We start from the raw sequence: 23150 nt of genomic DNA, 5'->3' as shown, positions 1-23150 counted from the left end.
TGGTTAATACTATTCTCTATTTATTTATCGTTATTTAAATTTTCTGAATAAATGATGTGATAATGTTCATTAGTCAACTCATTGGTGTTAATTTTCTATCTATCAAGATAAAAAAATAATATCAAAATCAAATTACAAGATGCTATTTATGTAGTTTGCTCATATTCCTCAGCTGGTGTACTAACATCATGTGGTTTATTTCTTAAACATAAGTAGCATAATCTACAAAGATAAAAAGAATTGCTATTGTGACATCTAGTGGACACATGTAGAGCAGCGGTTTCTTTCATTCCAAAATTTTGGCTCATTTCTATACATACCAAACTCATCCCACAGCCCAGATAAATCCTGTTCGCGGTACTAATGCGGACCGCGGACCATACGTTTGACACCCTTGATTTAATCGTCGGTTCTTAGAGAAAAGAAAATCCCTGTGAGAGCAAGTCATTTTTTTTTATCATTCAACACTGATTTTAAAAAAAATAATTATTCTGGTACAATTTCTGTCAAATTACAACTTTTTTTGTTATTGTTTTTTTGTTTTCTTTTGTAAATTATATGTACATTATATTCATTTTACTTATAATAAAAGTTTTTCTTGGAAAAAAATATCACTTAAATCTTGCAAGATTCAATCTCTTTTCTAATGCAAAAAAAAAAGTATAATTTTTTCCTCAGAATAATACTACTTTTTATTATTGGAAAAAAAACGACTTTTATACCTTCAGACACCCTTATGTTTTCCTAATATCACTTTTTCCACAGGATTGTACACATTTAAAATCTAAGTTAAGTTAAAGTACCAAGGGTTGTCACACACACCCTACCGATTTCAGTGTGGACACTCTAACCACTAGCCCAATGTATCTCTCCCGTCCAAAGGCAAAACCCAGTAACTCAATTTTGGTCAAAACTGAGCTGATAATAATTTTGGAGTTCCTAGGTGATATGCTTTACATTAGTGTATGCGATATTGTAATTTGTTCCGTAAGTAAGCTGTTACGCGCATGGCAGGACCTAGCAACTACCACATAACCGCGTAGATACAACAGAAAAACCTAGTATCTCAAGGGACCAATCGGAGCTTCTTTGTCAGTCGCTTAATTGTCTTTAATGAGACATTTGCACGAATGGGGGCCGACGGTCAACCTGATTATGTGATATTATGGCGCGAGGGGATATTTGGAAGATTGGCCCAGGACGTTGCAAGCACCTTCATTAAATGTATTGTTCTTGATTCTTCCCCTTGCATACTCTTTAGGGCAAATAACCGTGGAGGTCAAAATAAAAACTGGACGCTGTACACGGCTCTTGCCCAATGTGCAAACGCAGATTGGGGCCAACCGGAGATTGTGGTAAAATATCTGGAGAAAGGGCACACGTTCATGAGAGCGGATTCAATCCATGGCTCAATCGGCAAGAAATTGAAAGCTCAAGAAAACATCTATATGTTTGATGACATTGTAGATCTTTGTAAGACAGCATCAAGATAGATTGGTTTTCATTTGTTTTCTCAAAATCAGCTAGAGGTGAGTTACTAGGTTTTGCCTTTGGACGAGAGTTCTGTACAAGATTTTTTTTGTTTTGTTTTCTCCTTGAAAAATACAACTTTTTTCTCTTGACAACAAATTCCTTTTTTTTTTTGTTTTGGAAAGTATAATTTAAAAAAATAATAATAATAAAAATGTATTCATTCATTTTTTAGGGAAATCAGAATACAGGGGGGGGAATAAAAAAGAAAATCTCAGTACCTGTATTCTGATTTCCCTATAAAATGGATAAATACACCCCAAAAATACCCCAAAAAATTTAAAATACCAAAAAAATTAATAAAAGTAAAATAATAACACCCCCTCCCATTCCCTGTCCTACGTTTGTACATTTCAGTCACAGTGGGTAGCAATGTACTGCCTCCCTCTTCACCAAAACCAGATAGAGAATCATGCTAACTGACTAAAAGGAAAAAAAGTAACAACAAAAATAAAAATCACAAACATACAGAGAAGTGTCACTGAATAAAAACAACAAAAAAAGAGTTGAGGTAAGTGAAAAGGTTCATTGTCAGCAGTGAGTGTCACATTTAATTTAAAAAACATGTTTTATGTCATTGTTTTACAGAATTTCATCACATAACTGTCGGCAGCAAAGAGCCATCCCGCCCTCAAGTAGCAGACTTTTCTGCGTGATTAGCTATGAGGTGAGATTAAGACATTCCCAGCGTGTTCTGACTAACCCCGACCTATTTGCTGACCACTTGAATCATTTACATGTGATTACTTTGGCTTGGCGGAGCCGTGCTAGTCCATCAAACTGCATGAGGGATATTGAGTGTAAGTAAACAGCGTTGTTATAAATTCAGTGAAAATATTCCACTTCAATATGTTCCATCTTATTTTCCTCTTCACACCCATGGTTAATGTTTACATTTGAGTGGCAGTAAGTGTGAGATTATGGCATTAAATGTCATGTTGTGATCACACACTATATTGCCTATACATTAGGACGATAATCTGATACCATAAGTGGATTTTGTGTAATCTTCTTACGCTCACTTTTCACGTACATGCTTTGATAGCTGCAGCCTCAAATCCCCAGAGAGGAAATCCACCACTGTGTCCACAGACGTCCACATCATTGTTGGATCGTACGTGTGCAGCGTCATCGCTGGCTGTCTAACGCTGCGTCATAGAACAACACAATGGGTTACACAGTGTGTTGCAACCAGGGAAGATAAAGTCTTACATCACAGGATGTACTTATAGTTTCAACCTGTTGGTTGCCGCAGAGGAGCAGCGCATGTGCCGTTTCTGTTCAATTAGCTCTGAAAGGAAAAGGAGCTATAAAAATAAAGTTTTATTTTGTTTTTATCAAAAAATATGGTAAAATGTTTTTAGAATGATACATACATAACATGTACCTATTAAATGAAATTAAATGAAATTATATTAAATTACATTAAATTAAATTGAAATAAATTAAATGAAATTAAATTAGATTAAATTAAATTAAATTAAACATTCATTGAATGCGCTAAATTATACATTAATATCAACTATTCAAATCAGGGGTCAGGAACCTTTTTAGCTGACAAAGCCTATCCATCCATCAATTTTCTACCGCTTATTCCCCTTTGGGGTCGCGGGGGGCACAGGTGCCTATCTCAGCTACAATCGGGCGGAAGGCGGTGTACACCCTGGACAAGTCGCCACCTCATCGCAGGCTGAGACTTAGAAAAGCTTTAGTCATCGACATGGGAAATTGTTCCACACAGTAGCTCAGTTACATTGATGGAAAGTGTAAAGATGGAAAGGACAACGCAGGGAAAAATAGACTAAATATACGATGTAAAATATGACATATGTACGTAATATTTGCATAATATATGTACAGTATAAGGCTTCACGGCGGCAGAAGGGTTAGTGCGTCTGCCTCACAATACGAAGGTCCTGAGTAGTCCTGGGTTCAATCCCGGGCTGGGGATCTTTCTGTGTGGAGTTTGCATGTTCTCCCTGTGAATGCGTGGGTTCCATCCGGGTACTCCGGCTTCCTCCCACCTCCAAAGACATGCACCTGGGGATAGGTTAATTGGCAACACTAAATTGGCCCTAGTGTGTGAATGTGAGTGTGAATGTTGTCTGTCTATCTGTGTTGGCCCTGCGATTAGGTGGCGATTTGTCCAGGGTGTAAGCCGCCTTCCGCCCGATTGTAGCTGAAATAGGCACCAGCGCCCCCCATGACCCCATTCTGGGAAAGGGTGGTAGTAAATGGATGGATGGATGGATGGATGGATGGATGTACAGTACATTATATATACAGATATATGATAATTTATTTTATTTATGTCATATAGTGTATAAAAATTACTATGTATAATATTACAGTATATGTGACAGCTGTATATGTGACAGGTGTCAGGTAATACACAGATATCATCTATTGCTGTATGGCTATAGATGATATTTTAAAATCTATTTTGTGAGAGCCATATAATATTTTTTAACAGTGAATACAACTAGATGTGTACATTTTTAAGTAAGAACAACATTTTTGGGGTCTATTATTATTTTTAATAACATTGTTATTCTAAAGCTAACCAATTTTAAATAAAATACTTCTTACCATTAATGCAACTTCTTAAACAGGTGCGGCAGAAAAAAATGGATGGATGGATTAAAATGCATGAGAATGTTTTATACTTTGAACATTATTTTTAACACTGTGATTACTAGCAGAAATATTCTTACATAACTTATCGTGGTAAGCAACATCATCTAAGAATGATCTGAGAGCCAGTCATCAATCATCGAAAGAGCCACATCTGACTCGAAAGCCATGGGTTCCCTACCCTTGGTTTAAACTATATGGTAACACAATAAACAGGGGTAAAAGAAGGAAACGTTATGAATGTTAAAGCTGATATAATGAACTACACATAATATTTTACTTGATGTAAGTATATATGTAATGTTGTAATGAGCATATTTACAGTAACATTTAATGGTGATGTGTTTTGATATTTTAAGCATACGTGGCGCATTAATTTAAAAAATGTATCGTTTTCGCTTTTTTAACAACATAACTGATTCCTACTCACTGCAGACTTTATGACTGCCAACAAACAATAAAACATCACTTACTGTAAAATGTCTGCTGTCATTTGTATGGTGACTGTTTGGATGTTGATATATTCTCATTTAGAAGAAGAATGACTCATAATCCTCGCAAAGAAAATAGGGTGTAACAATGGGACTTTTCGTGTTGTTCTCGTCATTTCCGGGTCATAAATTGGCTGTCAAAGTGTATTAACTTGCCAGATCATATCCTTGACCTTCTACTATCCAAGTGCACAATGTCTGCTGTCATTACTATGGTGACTGTTTGGATGTTAATATATTCCCATTTAGATGAGAAATAAGTCACAATCCTCACGAAGAAAATGGGGGTGTAACCAAAGGGTTTTTTTTGTCGTTCTCATCATTTCTGGGTCATAAATTGGCTGTCAAAGTGTACCAACTTGTCAGATTACATCCTCTTCCTTCTACTATCCAGGTGAGAGGCATGTTTTATGATATAGGATAAAGTTTGACGAGCAAGGAAACAAGGACGCAGCTGAATAGTCGGTCATGTCAACATTGGCACGCAAGCTTGGGATCACGGTGTCGTTATAAATAGTTTGTCTCGGTAAACGCTTATAATAATATCACTAATACTTGCTTAATATTCAAGTCTCAAAATGTAAAGGGAGTATTTTTGGCGGTTTTTAAATGGTTATTTATTGGGTTTTGTAGGCGGAATATAGGACCTCCCTGTCATGATCCGTGGTCCGGATCATGTTTAGTTTAGTTATGTTCTGTTAGTTTTGAACTTCTTTAGTTCCTGGCACTTCCTTGTTTGTTTTGTCAATATAGTTACTTATGATTTTCACCTGCCTCTGTTTGGGACAAACCTGTGTCTAACCAATAGACACTATTTAAGCCTGCCTTTTTGATCACTCGTGCTGGCTTCCTACTGTAACGACTGGGTCGCATCATGGTGCGGAGTTCGTTCTCCCAGGAATGCAGACGGGCTTCGGACACAGCGTGAAGGTAGGAACAAATGATTTATTTAAAAAATAAATCAGACCTTAACAAAGAAAAAACTTCCTCAAAGCACAGAAGGCAAAAAACAAAGGGGCTAGCGTGGGTGGGAGCTAGCAAGTACAAGAACCTAGCGGGGAAACTAGCAGGTAAAGAGCCGGGAACAGAAGTCGTCATCTGTTGCGTATTGCAAATTAGGAAGCCAGGACAAGTGATCAAAAAGGCAGGCTTAAATAGTGTCTCTTGATTAGACACAGGTGTGTACCAAACACAGGCAGGTGAAAATCATAAGTAACCATAGTGACAAAACAAACAAGGAAGTGCAACCAGGAACTAAAGAAGCCCAAAACTAACAGAACATAACTAAACTAAACATGATCCGGACCACGGATCATGACACTCCCATTGTGTGTGGGGACATTTCTTTACGTTTATGAGTTAGAATACAATAAAAAAAAATATGTCCGTTGTCATTTTGGCAATTTTACCTATCGTTCACAATCATTATTAGAGACAAGAAAACAAACATTTTTTTTAATCTGCATTCTAACATATCAAAATTGTCTCGTTCTAGGTAGCTAGCAATGCACTTAATGGGAGCAATCAATTCTACCTCTAAAGAACAAATGTGTTATGTTATACCACTAATGGTAACATAAGCTAACCAATAATGTTCTTGTTATATTTTTTGGTTTGAAAAATGTAACTGTGAGGAAGTTGCAAACAACCCCCTTAAATTAAACTAAATGACTTAAAAAACAATGTTGTTTGGGCACAATTGGTAATGGTTAAATTAAATTAAATGTTATGGTTAAATAAAATTAGGTTAAATACAATTAAATACAATTAAAATACATTAAATAAAATTAAATACAATTCAATTAAAATTAAATACAATTCAATTAAAATTAAATACAATTCAATTAAAATTAAATAAAATTTAATAATAGCGGGATCTAAATTAATACAATATTTGCATGCATAAATTTAGTAACAATATGTTATTAATTATTTAAAAGCGTGTGTTTATAAATGTACAGCAAGGTGGAACAGGGGGTAGTGCATGTGCCTCACAATAAGAAGGTGTTGAGTAGTCCTGAGTCCAATGCCGGGTTCGGGATTTTTCTGTGTGGAGTTTGCATGTTCTCCCCGTGACTGCGTGGGTTCCATCCGGGTACTCCGGCTTCCTCCCACCTGCAAAAACATGCACCTGGCGATAGGCTGATTGGCAGCATTAAATTGGCCCCAGTGTGTGAATGGGAGTGTGAATGTTGTCTGTCTATTTGTGTTGGCCCTGCGATGAGTTGGCGACTTGTCCAGGGTGTACACCGCCTTCAGCCCGAATGCAGCTGAGATAGGCTCAAGCACCCTCCGTGACCCCATAGGGACAAGCGGTAGAAAATAGATGGATGGATACATGTTTATAAATTTGCAAATTAAAAATATGGGCCACCAAAGTAAAAAGACATATACAAGTGTAAAATATTACACCTAATACAGTACACTAAATACACACATATTGTTTTCTGATTAGTAAACACAGATTTGAAATATGTTTTTTTAAATACAATTCCAGTAAAAGTCAAGTTATAACAGAAATCAATGCAACAATGCCTTTAAAATGTATTGCTTTACAGTCTATAATTACACAATTGTGGTATTTAGGCATCGGGGGCACATTGTCACTTTTTACAGTAAACCTTCTGTCTTTATTTTGAAGATAGTATCATATTCCATAGAGTAATGTCTGTTTGCAGGAGTACAGGTCTACAAACCGAGAAAAAGATTCAGATTTGGGAAGCCTGACCCCTTGTGTTTTTGGGCTTTTGGTTTGTCTGGCGAGCTGAGGCTCAAGGACGAACAGATAAGAGCGCAAGCGCACACACACACATGCACACATGCACACAAGCACACGTACACACACACACTCGCTATGCATACATGTGTCCAAGACTAAATCAAACATTTATCAAATTCAAGGAAAAAGTCAGGGAGTAATTGCCTTGTAAGTAATGTTCTCTGTCTAAAGTAGTATATAATAAAAGCATTTATCACGACTGTACTTATAAGAACAAGGTCACCCCACTTTTTCATTTAGAAAGTACCTTTACCTTATACAGTATCTCACTAAAGTACCAAAGTACAGCCCTCAGGATTTTAGTATGTGTTCTCAGGGACTAGTACTACAGAAAGTGGATTTGCTTTCAAGTGGTCAGTGTTGTAGAGCTGTAAATATTCATTATCACCACACAAAAACATCATAGTACAGAGGTTACAGAAAGTATTCAGACCCTTTTAAGTTTGTCACTTTTTGTTTCATTCAAGCCATTTGCTAAAATCAAAAAAGTTAATTTTAGTACTCATTATGTACACTCAGCACCCCATCTTGACAGGAAAACACAGAAATGTAGAAATTTTAGAAAATTAAAAAAAATAAAGAAAAACTGAAACATCGCATTGTCATAAGTATTTAGACCAGGGGTGTCAGACTCATTTTAGCTCAGGGGCTGCATGGAGGAAAATATTTTCCAATAGGGGCTGGACTGGTAAAACCATTGCATGATAACTTAAAAATAAAACTATGACAACTTCAGATTGTTTTCTTTGTGTTACTTTGGACTAAATAATCCTGTTGACTAATGCACTTCAAGTTAAAAGTTAAAGTTAAAGTATCACTGATTGTCACACACACACTAGGTGTGGCGAAATGATTCTCTGCATTTGACCCATCACCCTTGATCACTTCCTGGGAGGTGAGGGGAACAGTGAGCAGCAGCGTTGGCCACGCCTGGGAATCCTTTTTGGTGATTTAACCCCACATTCCAACCCTTGACGCTGAATGCCAACCAGGGAGGGAATAAGTCCCATTTTTATAGTCTTTGCAGTTGAACATTTTGAGGAAATAACTAGAACAGCTGCAAGAACACAATGAATTTAGACGTTGTCTCAGTGCATCTGCAAAGCCATTCAAATGCAAGTCACAGTCTCTCTCGGTTTGAACAAAATAAATAATAAAAAGTCTTCAAGGTATCAAATACCTCATTAGTTATTTCCATATATGAATCCTGTGCTAACTCAACAAACTATACAAACTGAAGTAGAAACTATTCAAGAGGTTTGAGTTACTCCCTGCCTTTTAGGCATCACTGAGTATTGATAGAAAAATACAAGCTGTACAATGCATGAACAATTTCAACAAACCTAACTTATAAATATAAGAGACTGACAGTTATGAAGTTTATCACACAATGTTTAATTTTTCTAAATTTCCACAGAAGACAATAGTTTTCATAGAATATATTATGTGGGATCTGAACCGAGGATGTCGTTGTGGCTTGTGCAGCCCTTTGAGACACTTCAATCAATCAATCAATGTTTACTTATATAGCCCTAAATCACTAGTGTCTCAAAGGGCTGCACAAACCACCACGACATCCTCGGTAGGCCCACATAAGGGCAAGGAAAACTCACACCCAGTGGGACATCGGTGACAATAATGACCCAGTGGGACGTCGGTGACAATGATGACTATGAGAACCTTAGAGAGGAGGAAAGCAATGGATGTCGAGCGGGTCTAACATGATACTGTGAAAGTTCAATCCACAATGGATTCAACACAGTCGCGAGAGTCCAGTCCAAAGCGGATCCAACACAGCAGCGAGAGTCCCGTTCACAGCGGAGCCAGCAGGAAACCATCCCAAGCGGAGGCGGATCAGCAGCGCAGAGATGTCCCTAGCCGATACACAGGCAAGCAGTACATGGCCACTGGATCGGACCGGACCCCCTCCACACGGGAGAGTGGGACATAGAAGAAAAAGAAAAGAAACGGCAGATCAACTGGTCTAAAAAGGGAGTCTATTTAAAGGCTAGAGTATACAAATGAGTTTTAAGGTGAGACTTAAATGCTTCTACTGAGGTGGCATCTCAAACTGGCATTCCAGAGTACTGGAGCCCGAACGGAAAACGCTCTATAGCCCGCAGACTTTTTTTGGGCTTTGGGAATCACTAATAAGCCGGAGTCCTTTGAACGCAGATTTCTTGCCGGGACATATGGTACAATACAATCGGCAAGATAGGATGGAGCTAGACCGTGTAGTATTTTATACGTAAGTAGTAAAACCTTAAAGTCACATCTTAAGTGCACAGGAAGCCAGTGCAGGTGAGCCAGTACAGGCGTAATGTGATCAAACTTTCTTGTTCTTGTCAAAAGTCTAGCAGCCGCATTTTGTACCAACTGTAATCTTTTAATGCTAGACATGGGGAGACCCGAAAATAATACGTTACAGTAGTCGAGGCGAGACGTAACAAACGCATGGATAATGATCTCAGCGTCTTTAGTGGACAGAATGGAGCGAATTTTAGCGATATTACGGAGATGAAAGAAGGCCGTTTTAGTCACGCTTTTAATGTGTGCCTCAAAGGAGAGAGTTGGGTCAAAGATAATACCCAGATTCTTTACCGTGTCGCCTTGTTTAATTGTTTGGTTGTCAAATGTTAGAGTTGTATTATTAAATAGAGTTCGGTGTCTAGCAGGACCGATAATCAGCATTTCCGTTTTTTTGGCGTTGAGTTGCAAAAAGTTAGCGGACATCCATTGTTTAATTTCATTAAGACACGCCTCCAGCTGACTACAATCCGGCGTGTTGGTCAGCTTTAGGGGCATGTAGAGTTGGGTGTCATCAGCATAACAGTGAAAGCTAATACCGTATTTGCGTATGATGTCACCTAGTGGCAGCATGTAGATGCTGAAGAGTGCAGGGCCAAGGACCGACCCCTGGGGAACTCCACACGTTACCTTAACGTAGTCCGAGGTCACATTGTTATGGGAGACACACTGCATCCTATCAGTAAGATAAGAGTTGAACCAAGACAGGGCTAAGTCTGACATACCAATTCGTGTTTTGATACGTTCTAATAAAATATTATGATCGACGGTATCGAGAGCAGCGCTAAGATCGAGGGGCAGCAATATAGATAACGCATCAGAATCCATCGTTAGCAATAGATCATTAGTCATTTTTGCGAGGGCTGTCTCCGTGGAGTGATTTGCCCTGAAACCGGATTGAAAGGTTTCACATAGATTGTTAGACGCTAAGTGTTCATTTAACTGCTCCGCAACAATTTTTTCAAGGATTTTTGAAATAAAGGGAAGGTGAGACACCGGTCGGTAGTTTACCATGAGGTCCGGATCGAGGTTAGGTCTTTTAAGAAGAGGATGAATAACCGCTTTTTTGAATGCTAGGGGAACAGTGCCCGAGGAGAGTGATAAGTTTATAATATTTAGCACTGATGGACCTAATAATACAAAGAGCTCCTTGATCAGTTTCCCAGGAAGAGGGTCAAGTAAACATGTTGTCTGTTTTATTCCATTTACACGTTGTAACAATTCCTCTAATGTTATTTCCTCAAAACGAGAGAAACTATTTTGGAGGGCAGTATCCGCCGTATATACCATCGTATCAGTGTTAATAGAACCCCGTTGTAGCTGGGACGCATTGTCTTTAATCTCCTTTCTAATGACTTCAATTTTCTTACTAAAGAATTGCATAAAGTCATCAGCTGAGTGGGTTGAGCTACTGGAAGGGGTCCCTTGTTGGGTTAGCGATGCTACCGTACTAAACAAAAATTTAGGATCGTTTTTATTACGGTGGATGAGATTTGAGTAATATTTAGCTTTAGCTAAGGTAAGCATGTGTTTATAAGTTATTAAACCATCACTCCATGCTTGATGGTGCACCTCAAGTTTAGTCATGCGCCATTTGCATTCCAGCTTTCTACATAATAATTTCTGAGCTCTAGTTTCTTCTGTAAACCACGGGTTGCGCTTTTTTGGAGCCTTTTTTAACTTTAGCGGTGCTATGTTATCAATGGTTTCGCGCAGGGCGTTGTTAAAGTTGTTAGTGAGGTTATCAATAGAGCCCACATACTTTGGGAATGGTGCCATTACCAAGGGCAGTTGGTCAGCAAGAGTTGTCGTTTTGGCTGTATTAATGTTGCGGCTGCTATAGCAGTTATTATTATTATTAGTTTGACGAACATGCGTCTGAACCTCGAATTTTATAAGGTAATGATCGGACAATACTTTAGTATACGGGAGTATTGTAACTTTGGAAACGGTGATACCCCTGACAAGCACTAGGTCTATCGTATTACCGTTGCGATGCGTGGGTTCATTTATTATTTGTGTGAGACCACAGCTATCAATTATAGTCTGGAGCGCTACGCACGGTGGGTCCGATGGGGTATTCATATGGATATTAAAGTCCCCCATTATGATTATATTATCGGCGTGTGTCACTAGATCAGCAACGAACTCTGAGAATTCATTGATAAAGTCCGAATAGGGCCCTGGGGGGCGGTAGATAACAGCCAGGTGTAGAGGCAGCGGTGTGACAGACCTCATAGTAAGCACCTCAAACGATTCATATTTATTATTTATGTTAGGACTAAGGTTAAAGTTTTCGTTGTATATTAGTGCGACCCCCCCACCCCTTTTAAGCGGACGGGAAATATGCGCATGTGTAAAGTTAGGAGGACATGCCTCATTTAGCGCAAAAAAGTCGTTTGGTTTAAGCCAGGTTTCGCTGAGACCGATGACGTTAAGATTGTTGTCTCTGATAATATCATTAACTAACAACGTTTTGGGAGACAATGATCTTATGTTTAAAAAGCCTATATTATAGGTAGTGGGCTGTTTTAGGGAGTTTTTGATCAAATTATCCGTAGTAGCAATATTAATAATGTTGTGTTTATTATGCCCAGTGCATTTAGTATAATTACGACCATATCTAGGAATTGATACGACAGGAATTTTCCGATTGTTTGATTGTTGCTTTGATAAACTGCACGCATCATGGTTAGCCACCTCAGTAACGGGAATTTTCCGATTGTTTGTTTGTTGCTTTGATAAACTGCACGCATCATAGTTAGCCACCTCGGTAAAACACATGTCCAACTCTGAAACACTCAAAGCAGAAAAAACGTGTTCTAATTTAACTGACTCCTTACCCAGACCATTAGTCTCGCATTTTCCATTTAAATCCGTCTTCAGGATGGAGGGAAGTGGTGTTCTGTGGGGATTAGCCTTCTGCTTTGTTTTAGCCCCGCTCGACATCCGCGTTTCCGATCACACCGCTGGCGTCTGCTCCGTAGACGGCCCCCGCTGCTACTATACTCCCCTGCTTCACAGGCCGCTGGATGTAGCCGTCGAAGTATTCCCATGCTAGTTAGCATGTTTAGCACGCACGCGTCTATCAGTCCAAAACGGCCCGATATGCCCACATCCAGAAGTGTCTGGCGGTCGTACGTGATCACGGAGTGACCACGATGTGAGCCAGCCATAAAGTTTGTAGAATTGTCCGGTATTTCTGCCAAATGTTCCATCTTTAGCAAGAGCCCCTCGAGGTCGCAGCCCGTCCGGGCGCCGCCATCTTGAATAATCTTGTGATTTAGGGCTATATAAATAGACATTGGTTGATTGATCATTGATTGAAGGTACAGTGTCTTATGCATCATTTTAAGTGGGGCTTCACGGTGGCAGAGGGGTTAGTGCGTCTGCCTCACAATACGATGGTCCTGCAGTCCTGGGTTCAAATCCAGGCTCGGGATCTTTCTGTGTGGAGTTTGCATGTTCTCCCCGTGAATGCGTGGGTTCCCTCCGGGTACTCCGGCTTCCTCCCACTTCCAAAGACATGCACCTGGGAATAGGTTGATTGGCAACACTAAATCGGCCCTAGTGTGTGAATGTTGTCTGTCTATATGTGTTGGCCCTGCGATGAGGTGGCGACTTGTCCAGGGTGTACCCCGATTGTAGCTGAGATAGGCGCCAGCGCCCCCCGCGACCCCAAAAGGGAATAAGCGGTAGAAAATGGATGGATGGGTTACCAATTGTTTATTTGACTAAATGAAACCTGGCAGCTTTTAGCCTTCACAAATACATCATTATCATGTGTCACATCTTGCGTGGCAGACCATTTTAGGATGTTATCCAAGTGGTTGTGCGTGAGCCTTGAGCGTTGCTTTCTTTGACAAGAAAACTTGCTCACAATGATGTGTGCACTTCTGTGAATAAATAGGAGGATGATCATTTTTCTTGGAACACTCTGCACTCTGTCTACTTTTTTCTCTGTTTTGACAAAGAGGATGCCAAAGTGGAAAAGAGGATGCCAAATCACAAAGTGTTCGAAGCAGAAGACGTAAAATGGCAGGTTTTACGTTGCGTTGAGGGGGAGGAGCCACAGCCCCTCTTTACTCGGTACCTTTTGCTTGCTCAATCTTGTAAAAACCATATACTTGCCTAACAAAATTGCTGTTGTGACATCCAACAGACACATTGAAAACAACAGTTTCTTTCATTTAAAAATGCAGCTTATTTTTACACTTACAAACGTATCCCGCGGGCCGGGTAAACCCATTCGGTTCCTTGATTTAGATCCTTTGCTATTACACTCACTTTTAACTCGCATGTTGTCCATTTTTTCTGATCCTAGTTGAGATAGTTCTGCTCCTTAATTGGAGTCCAGCTTGGTTTAACTAAAATGATTGCACTTGATTAGGAAAGGTATACACATTTAATATAAGACATTACAGCTCACAGTGCATTTCAGAGCAAATGAGAATCATGAGGTTAAAGGAACTACCCAAGGATCTCAGAGACAGAATAGTGGCAAGGCACAGATCTGGCCATGGTTACAAAATACATTTCGCATCACTCAAGGCTCCTAAGAGCACAGTGATCTCCATAATATTTAAATAGAAGAATTTTGGGAAAACCACAACTCTTCCAAGACCTGGTCGTCCAGCCAAACTAAGCAATCATGAGAAAGGTAAAGAAGAACCCAAAGGTCACTGTGGCTGAGCTCCAGAGTTGCAGTCGGAGATGGCAGAGAGTTCCATGAAGTCAACTACAAACTAGTATGCAAAACAACACAAGAAGGACTCCCAGATTATGAGAAATACGAGTCTCTGGTCGGATGGGACTAAGATTGAATTTGGTGGTGTTCATTTTAAGCGGTGTGTGTGGAGAAAACCAGGCACAGATCATCTCCTGCCCAATACAATCCCAACAGTGAAACATGGTGGTGGCAGCATCATGCTATGGGTGTGTTTTTCAGCTGCAGGGACAGGACAACTGGCTGCAATTGAAAGAAAGATGAATGCAACCGAATACAGAGATATCTTGGAAGAAAACCTCTTCCAGAGAGCTCAGGATCTCAGACTGGGCTGGGGGTTCACCTTCCAACAAGACAATAACTCTAAACACACAGCTAAAATAAGTAGTTATGGCTTCAGAACAACTCTGTGACCATTTTTGCCAACCAGAGCCTTGACCTAAAGCCAAATTAAGCATCTCTGGAGAAAACCACCAAGGTTCAGAATCCACCCTGACAGATCTGGAGAGAATCTGCAAGGAAGAAGATCCACCGAATCAGGTGTGAAAAACTTATTGCATAATTCCCAAGAAGACTCATGGCTGTACTGGCTCAAAGGGGTGCTTCTACTCAATACTGAGCAAAGGGTCTGAATACTTATGACCATGTGATATGTCAGTTTTTCTTTTTAAATAAATTTGCGAACATTTCTACATTCCTGTTTTTCTGACAAGATGGGGTGCTGAGTGTACATTACTCAGAATTAAAATAAAGTCTTTTGATTTTAGCAAATCACTGCAATGTAACAAAGAATGACAAATTTAAAGGGGTCTCAATACTTTCTGCACTTATACAGTTGTGCTCATAAATTTACTTACCCTATGAGAATTCATGATTTCTTCTCAACCTTGCAGCCCATATTTCTTCACGTGCCACCTTATTGTGCATCTTGAAACAGCCACACCACAATTTTTCAGATTGTCCTGTATTTCAGATGAAGTTATTTGTGGATTTTTCTTTGCATCGCAAACAATTTTCCTGGCTGTTGTGGCTGAAATGTGTGCTGGTCTACCTGAATCCCTCATTTTCCGCTTCTTAATCAGCATTTGAACACTGTTGATTGTCATTCTCAATTCCTTGGATATCTTTTTATACCCCTTTTTTGTTTTATGCTGTTCAACTACCTTTTCTCGCCGATCCTTTGACAATTATTTTACCTTCCCCATGACTCAGAATCCAGAAACATCTGTGCAGCACTGGATGAAAGATGCAATGGTCTGTCAGAAGCCCAGAAACTCACTGACCTTTCATACACACACATTAAACAAACAGGTCACAGGTGAGGATTGGAAACTTGATTAGCCATTCAAACCTGTTTGTGTCAACTTTTGTGCATGTTATCAAATCAAAGTCACTTTTGATCCGGGTCATTTGGGTACTTTCTTTTGTCATTTTGATTTAAAAACAGTAAACACAGTAGTTTGCCAATAAATAGCTTCACACAACCATTAAGCATGAGTGGAAGAAAGGTGTTTGTGTTATTATTCATATTCTCTGAAGAATTGCCTAGAAATCGTAAATTTTTCCAGGGTATGTAAACTTATGAGCACGACTGTACATGCAGCTCACAGTGAAAATGTCCCAAACGTTTTCCGAGAGTACATTTTCATTGTTTTCTTAATCCTCTTTGGCTTCTTAGCAAATTGGGGTAAAAAAAAAACTTCAGTACATGTTGGAATTGATTAGAACCGCAGCTCCTCAATCCCGACAGCACTCATGCAGCCCCAAACCCTGATGCTACCATGCTTGACTGTAAACTGGACACCATTATCATGCTTGTTGAAGGTAAATCTATACTTCTATACAGCAGGACACTGACTACTCTTAAAAGTACATCATTGATCCACATAGATATGTGAAGTGAAGTGAAGTGAATTATATTTATATAGCGCTTTTCTCTAGTGACTTAAAGCGCTTTTACATAGTGAAATATGTGTCGTGTTTTACATGGCGCTCGCGACTGGATGACCAGACGTCTACAAATAGAAGCTGAAATGCGGCCAGTTTTAGAATATCTCTTCCTCCAATGAAATCAAGGCTGCGGTGGTTGACAAAATGTTTCCTGGAACGTGGGCCTGACATTTGGCCCTGCAGTCAGAGGCCATGCGAGGCTGCGCTCTCAGGACATGAATGAGAAGAGATTGAGCTTCGCTGTTATACAACTCGGGTCTCAAGCAGCTCAATCTGCTTGTTTTATCTTTCTAATTCATCTCATTCCTCGCTTCCTTGTCATCCCCTCTGGAGCTTTGAGGTGACAATTAATAAAAGCGCCATTTGTTCATTTCACAGCGGAAAATGCTGATCTGTCACTTGAATGAAAGATGCGGACATTCCAGACATGTGAAGTTGGGACAAATGCGTGACTTGGCCATTTTTTAACTGGCCTCAAAATAAATGTTGTGGGAAACTTGATTCTTGTTTGTGCTTGTGCATGTGGACTAAATTTATGGAGAATAAGTTGTCTGATAAACCAACATTTCATTAAACATACCCTAAGCCCACGGCCTTTATCAGTCCTATTAAACGGGCAGACCGCAGGCCACATTCGGCCTGCTAAAGTTTTTAGTTTGGCCTGCAGAGCATCACCTAAATAGGCTTGATGAAAGCATTAAAGGCCTACTGAAATGAGTTTTTCTTATTTAAACGGTGATAGCAGGTCCATTCTATGTTTCATACTTGATTATTTCGAGATATTGCCATATTTTTGCTGAAAGAATTTAGTAGAGAACATCGACAATAAAGTTTGCAACTTTTGGTCGCTAATAAAAAAGCCTTGCCTGTACCGGAAGTCGCAGACGATGACGTCACCCGTGTGAGGGCTCCACACATCCTCACATTGTTTATAATTGGAGCCTCCAACAAAAAGAGCTATTCGGAGCGAGAAAACGACAATTTCCCCATTAATTTGAGCGATGATGAAAGATTCATGGCTGAGGATATTGATAGCGAAGGACTAGAAAAATAAAAAATTAATAGAGTAAAAAAAATAAAAAGGCGATTGCATTGTGAGCGATTCAGATGTTTTTAGACACATTTACTAGGACAATACTGGAAGATCCCTTATCTGCTTATTGTTTTAATAGTGTTTTAGTGAGCTTTTAAAGATTGTAAAGACATACCTCGAGGTCGGATGGCTGCGGTGAACACGCAATGTGTCTCAGAGAGAAGCCGAGGAGCCAAGCTCACAGCTGCCTTTTTTGATATGACAGCTGCTGCAGCACGACGAATAATCCATTGATGTCTCCGCTAAGATATTTCCCCATCCAAAAACATGCTGGTTGACGTAGAGAAAACATGTTCCCTTGACCGCTCCGCTTCACAACAAACAAAAAACACCGGCTGTGTCTCGGTGCTAAAGACAGCTGCAATCCACCGCTTTCCACCAACAGTATTGTTCTTTATAGTCTCCATTTTTAAATGAACAAATTGCAAAAGATTCAGCAACAGAGATGTCCAAAATAATTACGCCATGAACAGAGGCGACTTTGTGTAATCACGCCATGAACAGAGACGACTTTTAGCCATGTTTGGTGCAGCGCTAATATTTCCTTACAGTCCGTGACTTCACGCGTACCCGTCATCATTCCGCGACGTTTTCAACAAGAAACACGCGGGAAATTTAAAATTGCAATCTAGTAAACTAAAAAGGCCGTATTGGCATGTGTTGCAATGTTAATATTTCATCATTGATATATAAACTATCAGACTGTGTGGTCGGTAGTAGTGGGTTTCAGTAGGCCTTTAAAACTGGGCTTGATCATGTATGCAGTACTGCCACCACCTGCAGGGGGCGACAGCGAAACATATGTGTCACTGTGAAGCAGCAGTAGGGTGAATAGAAGAAGAAGACCCATTCAACCCTGGAAAAAAAAATCGAAATAAATTGCAAAAATCGGACTTTTAACAACAAAGTATGAATGTTCTACACCGAGCAAGTGCTTGAGTCATTGTTTTCTGTCGGATCTTTTAAGCGACGGACACATTCATCTAGACAAGTAGCAACAATGGTAGAAATCCCAGCTTGGAAGCTTCGTTACAAACCTTGGTGAAACATTTGTAAGTAGATATAATTTGTGCATGAGTATGTATTTAGTTTGTTTTGTGTTGAAATCGATGACTTTGTCGTGTATTTTGTATTCGTGGTATTGTTGTTTTTTGTCAGTGAGAAAAGATCAAACCTCGTTTAACACATGTAGTAATGCATTTGACCAGTGGAGGGCGACAACGCTAATAGTGATATAATGTTTGGTGTGTAAATATGTATTTTTTAAACTTTTGTATTTTATTGTGCAAATATATTAACACTAAACCTTCTATTTTGTATGTAAAATGCACAATGGCCATTACTTATGTAAAATACACGATCAATGTTTTCTTTTGTTATGTTTATAGCTTCAATCTTACAAGCCTAAATGAAGGAAGAAGTGTAAAAAAAATAAAACTAAGTAAGGAAAATAATTAAAAAGAAGGAACATCCATCCTCAGCAAAAAACTAAAGCTTTCTTTTCTTCATACTGTTAACTATCTACACACGCTGGAAACGAGGAGTGAGTGCAAAATAATAAATTTATGGACAGTGCTGTTTGAAAGCCAATGTGTTTATTTGGCAATTAAGTGAACACAGTCTCAAAGAAATATAACCCGCGGAAGCACTTTCTGACCAAACAACCAGAAGAAGTTGCTTTTATACCCAATAATGGCACCCACCTGTCCCCAATTTTCCTGTTCACCTGTGGGATGTTTCACATAAGTGTTGGATGAGTGTTCCTCAACTTTCTCAATCTTTTTTGCCATTTGTGCCAGATTTTTTGAAACATGTTGCAGGCATCAAATTTCAAATGAGCTAAAATTTGCAAAAAGTAACAAAGCCCTTTGGCTCCTGAAACTGCGGCCCTCTTCATCATGTAATTAAATAGCCATAGACCAGGGGTCTGCAACCTTTACCACTCAAAGAGCCATTTTGACCCATTTCACAAAATAAAGAAAACAATGGGAGCCACAAAACTCTTTTGGAATGTAAAATTAAATAACACTGCATAAAGAGTTTTTTTTTTTTTTGCTTTGTGCTATGTGTAGACCAGGGATCTCAGACAAGCGGCCCGCACCTTGATAAGAAAATGTAATGTTAGTGCGGTCTGCAAGTTTTATATGAATGCCGCTTGACAGCATTACACTTGCCAACCCTCCCAAATTTTCCGTGAGGTTCCCGAATTCTCAAAGCAGCTATTCTCGCCAATATCTGCTGAATTTCACCCAGAAAACAATAATAAGGGCGTGCTGTGAAGGCACTGCCTTTGACGCCTTCTACAACATGAACAAACGGCTTGCCAGCCCAGTAACATGTTGTATGTGGCTTCCGCAAATACACGTACACGACTGCAAGGCACAGTTGTTCAACAGCCATACAGGTCACACTGAAGGTTGTGATAGAAACAACTGTAACAATCTTACTAATATGCGCCACACTGTGAACCCACACCAAACAAGAATGACAAACACATTTCGGGAAAACATCCTCACTCTAACACAACATAAACAGAACAGAACAAATACCCAGAATCCCATGCATCCCCAACTCTTCCTAGCTACATTAATAACCCCCGCTAGCACCAGGTTGAGGTGGGTGGGGTTTGGTGCTAGCGCGGGTGTATAATGTAACTATACCATTGCAACATTATTTTGTCTGACAGTGGATTTTTATTGTTTGAGTGGATATCTTTAAGCTGGAAATGACACAAAAATATTTAAATAAATAAATATTTTTTCCATTTTAGGGACAGATAATCTTATGCACCGTCTGGTGGTAATCAACTATTAATTCAGCTTGTGTGAAATATTTGGTAAATTCAACTGGTGTTAAAATATTACAAATTTAATAAAAATAACACATATTAATTATGCTATAATCATGCTCCTTTACAGCTAAATTAAACTATACTAATTCACACCCACACCCATAAATTTACTTTACTTTCAATCTTGGCTAAAGTTTGAAACATTTTGAGCTGAACTTGGATTTTAAATGTTTAAAATTTCTACCAAATATATGCAAATTTTGACAATTGAGGGTGTAGGTTAATTATCATTAAATTAAAATCTATTAGTTAGTATTCGGAAATAAAACAAATGTTATTTAAAGGCCTACTGAAATTCCATCCATCCATCCATTTCCTACCGCTTATTCCCTTTTGGGGTCACAGGGGGCGCTGGCGCCTATCTCAGCTACAATTGGGCGGAAGGCGGGGTACACCCTGGACAAGTCGCCACCTCGTCGCAGCCTACTGAAATTAGATTTTCTTATTCAAACGGGGATAGCAGGTCAATTCTATGTGTAATACTTGATCATTTCGCGACATTGCCATATTTTTGCTGAAAGCATTTAGTAGAGAACATCGACGATAAAGTCCGCAACTTTTGGTCGCTAATAAAAAAGCCTTGCCTGTTCCGGAAGTAGCAGACGTGCGCGTGATGTCACGGGTTGTGGAGCGCCTCTCGTCCTCACATTGTTTACAATCATTGCCACCAGCAGCGAGAGCAATTCGGACCAAGAAAGCGACGATTTCCCCATTAATTAGAGTGAGGATGAAAGATTCGTGGATCAGGATAGTGAGAGTGATGGACTAGAAAAAAAAAGACAGGGCAGTGGGAGCGATTCAGATGTTATTAGACACATTTACTAGGATAATTCTGGAAAATACCTTATCTGCTTATTGTGTTACTAGTGTTTTAGTGAGATTATATAGTCATACCTGAAAGTCGGAATATGTCGGTGTGGCCCCGGGTGTGGTGACCGCCAGTGTCTCTGAGGGAAGCCCTGTTTCTCGACGAGGCAAGGCAAAGGCAGCCGGTCGGGCCGGGCTGAAGTTTTTTTCCCCTCCTCCACGGTGGAAGCATCCCACGTTCGGTGGCGGCCGGTCGGAGGAGGCAAAAGAGTCCGCAGCTGCCTCTTTGACTGGTGCACGAGGAACGACGCAAACTCTGCTCATGTCTACGGTAAGAGCCAACTTATTACTACAATTTTCTCACCGAAACCTGCTTGTTGACATGTGGTTGAGAACCATGTTCGCTTGACCGCTCTGTTCCATTGTAAAGCTTCACCTTTGGGAATGTAAACAAGAAAACACCGGCTGTGTTTATGTTGCTAAAGGCAGCTGCAATACACCGCTACCCACCTACATTTTTATTCTTTGACGTCTCCATTATTAATTGAACAAATTGCAAATGATTCAGCAACGCAGATGTCCAGAATACTGTGTAATTAATTATGCGATTAAAGCAGACGACTTATAGCTGGGATCGGGCTGGAACACAATGTCCACTACAATCCGTGACGTCACGCGCACGCGTCATCATACCGCAACGTTTTCAACAGGATACTTTGCGCGAAATTTAAAATTGCAATTTAGTAAACTAAAAAGGCTGTATTGGCATGTGTTGCAATGTTAATATTTCATCATTGATATATAAACTATCAGACTGCGTGGTCGGTAGTAGTGGGTTTCAGTAGGCCTTTAATACAGCATAAAATGTCATTGAACTTACTGCAGTTTATAAAGCTAAAATTTTTCACAAAACTGCTTTTTTTCCCTAAAACTATAATCAGTGTTGTTGTTTTCTACAAAGACCAGTCGTCATAAAAAAAATAACAGTTCTTCAGGTAACAACACAAGTTGTTGATTAATTACAGTAAATCACTTTTTGTTCAGTTCTGGTAACAACGGACACTTTGTTGCAGTACTTGTGGAAAAAATAAATTAGCATGACGTGCTGTTAGCCAGTGTCAAATATTTGCTTGGTCATTATAGCCAGCTGTCTCTCACTGAGTCACCACACTAAAGAACACACACATTTAAGACGTAAGAGGACACTTTTCGCAACCTAAACCTAAACCATACATTAAAATACCAACTAATACTCAATATAAATGCAAATTCTAGTGCTTGTTTAATAGCAATAAGCCAACCCTTTTCATCATCCAATGTTACATTACATGTACTTACGGGACGTGAGGTTGGATAAAGGCCAAAACAAACATTACTCCTTGTGACAAAGTGGTGACGCATTAGTAAGGACGCCTCCACCTAACGATGACGACGATGCGCTCTGCTAAACTTTACAGCCTCCAGCCAACTGCTGGATATTTCTATCTTAGCGCAGCAGAATGTAGATAAACACATAGGATTTAGCCTACCCGTCACCCATCTAAAGCCGACAAACCTTTCCTGGCAACAGCGCTCCCATCACATTATAACCCCACAATTACTGACTAACCACAGTGTACTTACTGTAACGTACGCTATGTGTGTCAGCGGGAGAAAGTGCACAGAGTATGTGGTTCAATGTTGAGGAATCCCCAAGTACTGCTCATTAAAACTCTGTTTCCAGCAGTAGTTATCTTAAGATGTCTTTAAAGCTGAGTAGTTGTAATTCATTTTAGTTTGACTTTACAGTGGCTCCTGTCGTGGTGTTGCTGGCGGCGTGACCTCAGGTTGCAGAGATGGACGTTGGTGTGCAGGTAAAAAAAAATAAAAGTATTTTTATCAGGGAAAAAGCAGGAACAAAAAAGTTGTAGCAGCAAACAAACCACTCGTGTATATAGCAGTGCTTCTCAATTATTTTCTCTCACGACCCCTTTGGGGCACGA

The 23150-nt window shown here is 39.6% G+C and overlaps 1 long non-coding RNA gene across 2 annotated transcripts in view; it reads left to right on the top strand.

Annotated features, from left to right (window-relative positions):
- Window positions 1–18307: 18307 nt before the first annotated feature.
- LOC133553021 (uncharacterized) overlaps window positions 18308–23150 on the top strand; it is a 64290-nt gene continuing 59447 nt past the window's right edge. For both annotated transcript variants that reach the window (XR_009806821.1, XR_009806822.1), the window contains exons 1-2: window positions 18308–18562; window positions 22957–23021. This is a non-coding gene — a long non-coding RNA (uncharacterized LOC133553021). The remainder of the gene's footprint in view (window positions 18563–22956; window positions 23022–23150) is intronic.

This window comes from Nerophis ophidion, linkage group LG05 (assembly GCF_033978795.1).
Source record: "Nerophis ophidion isolate RoL-2023_Sa linkage group LG05, RoL_Noph_v1.0, whole genome shotgun sequence".
Classification (NCBI taxonomy): Eukaryota; Metazoa; Chordata; class Actinopteri; order Syngnathiformes; family Syngnathidae; genus Nerophis; species Nerophis ophidion.
Note: the sequence above shows the minus strand (reverse complement) of the source record. Positions and strands in the feature narration are given on the sequence as shown.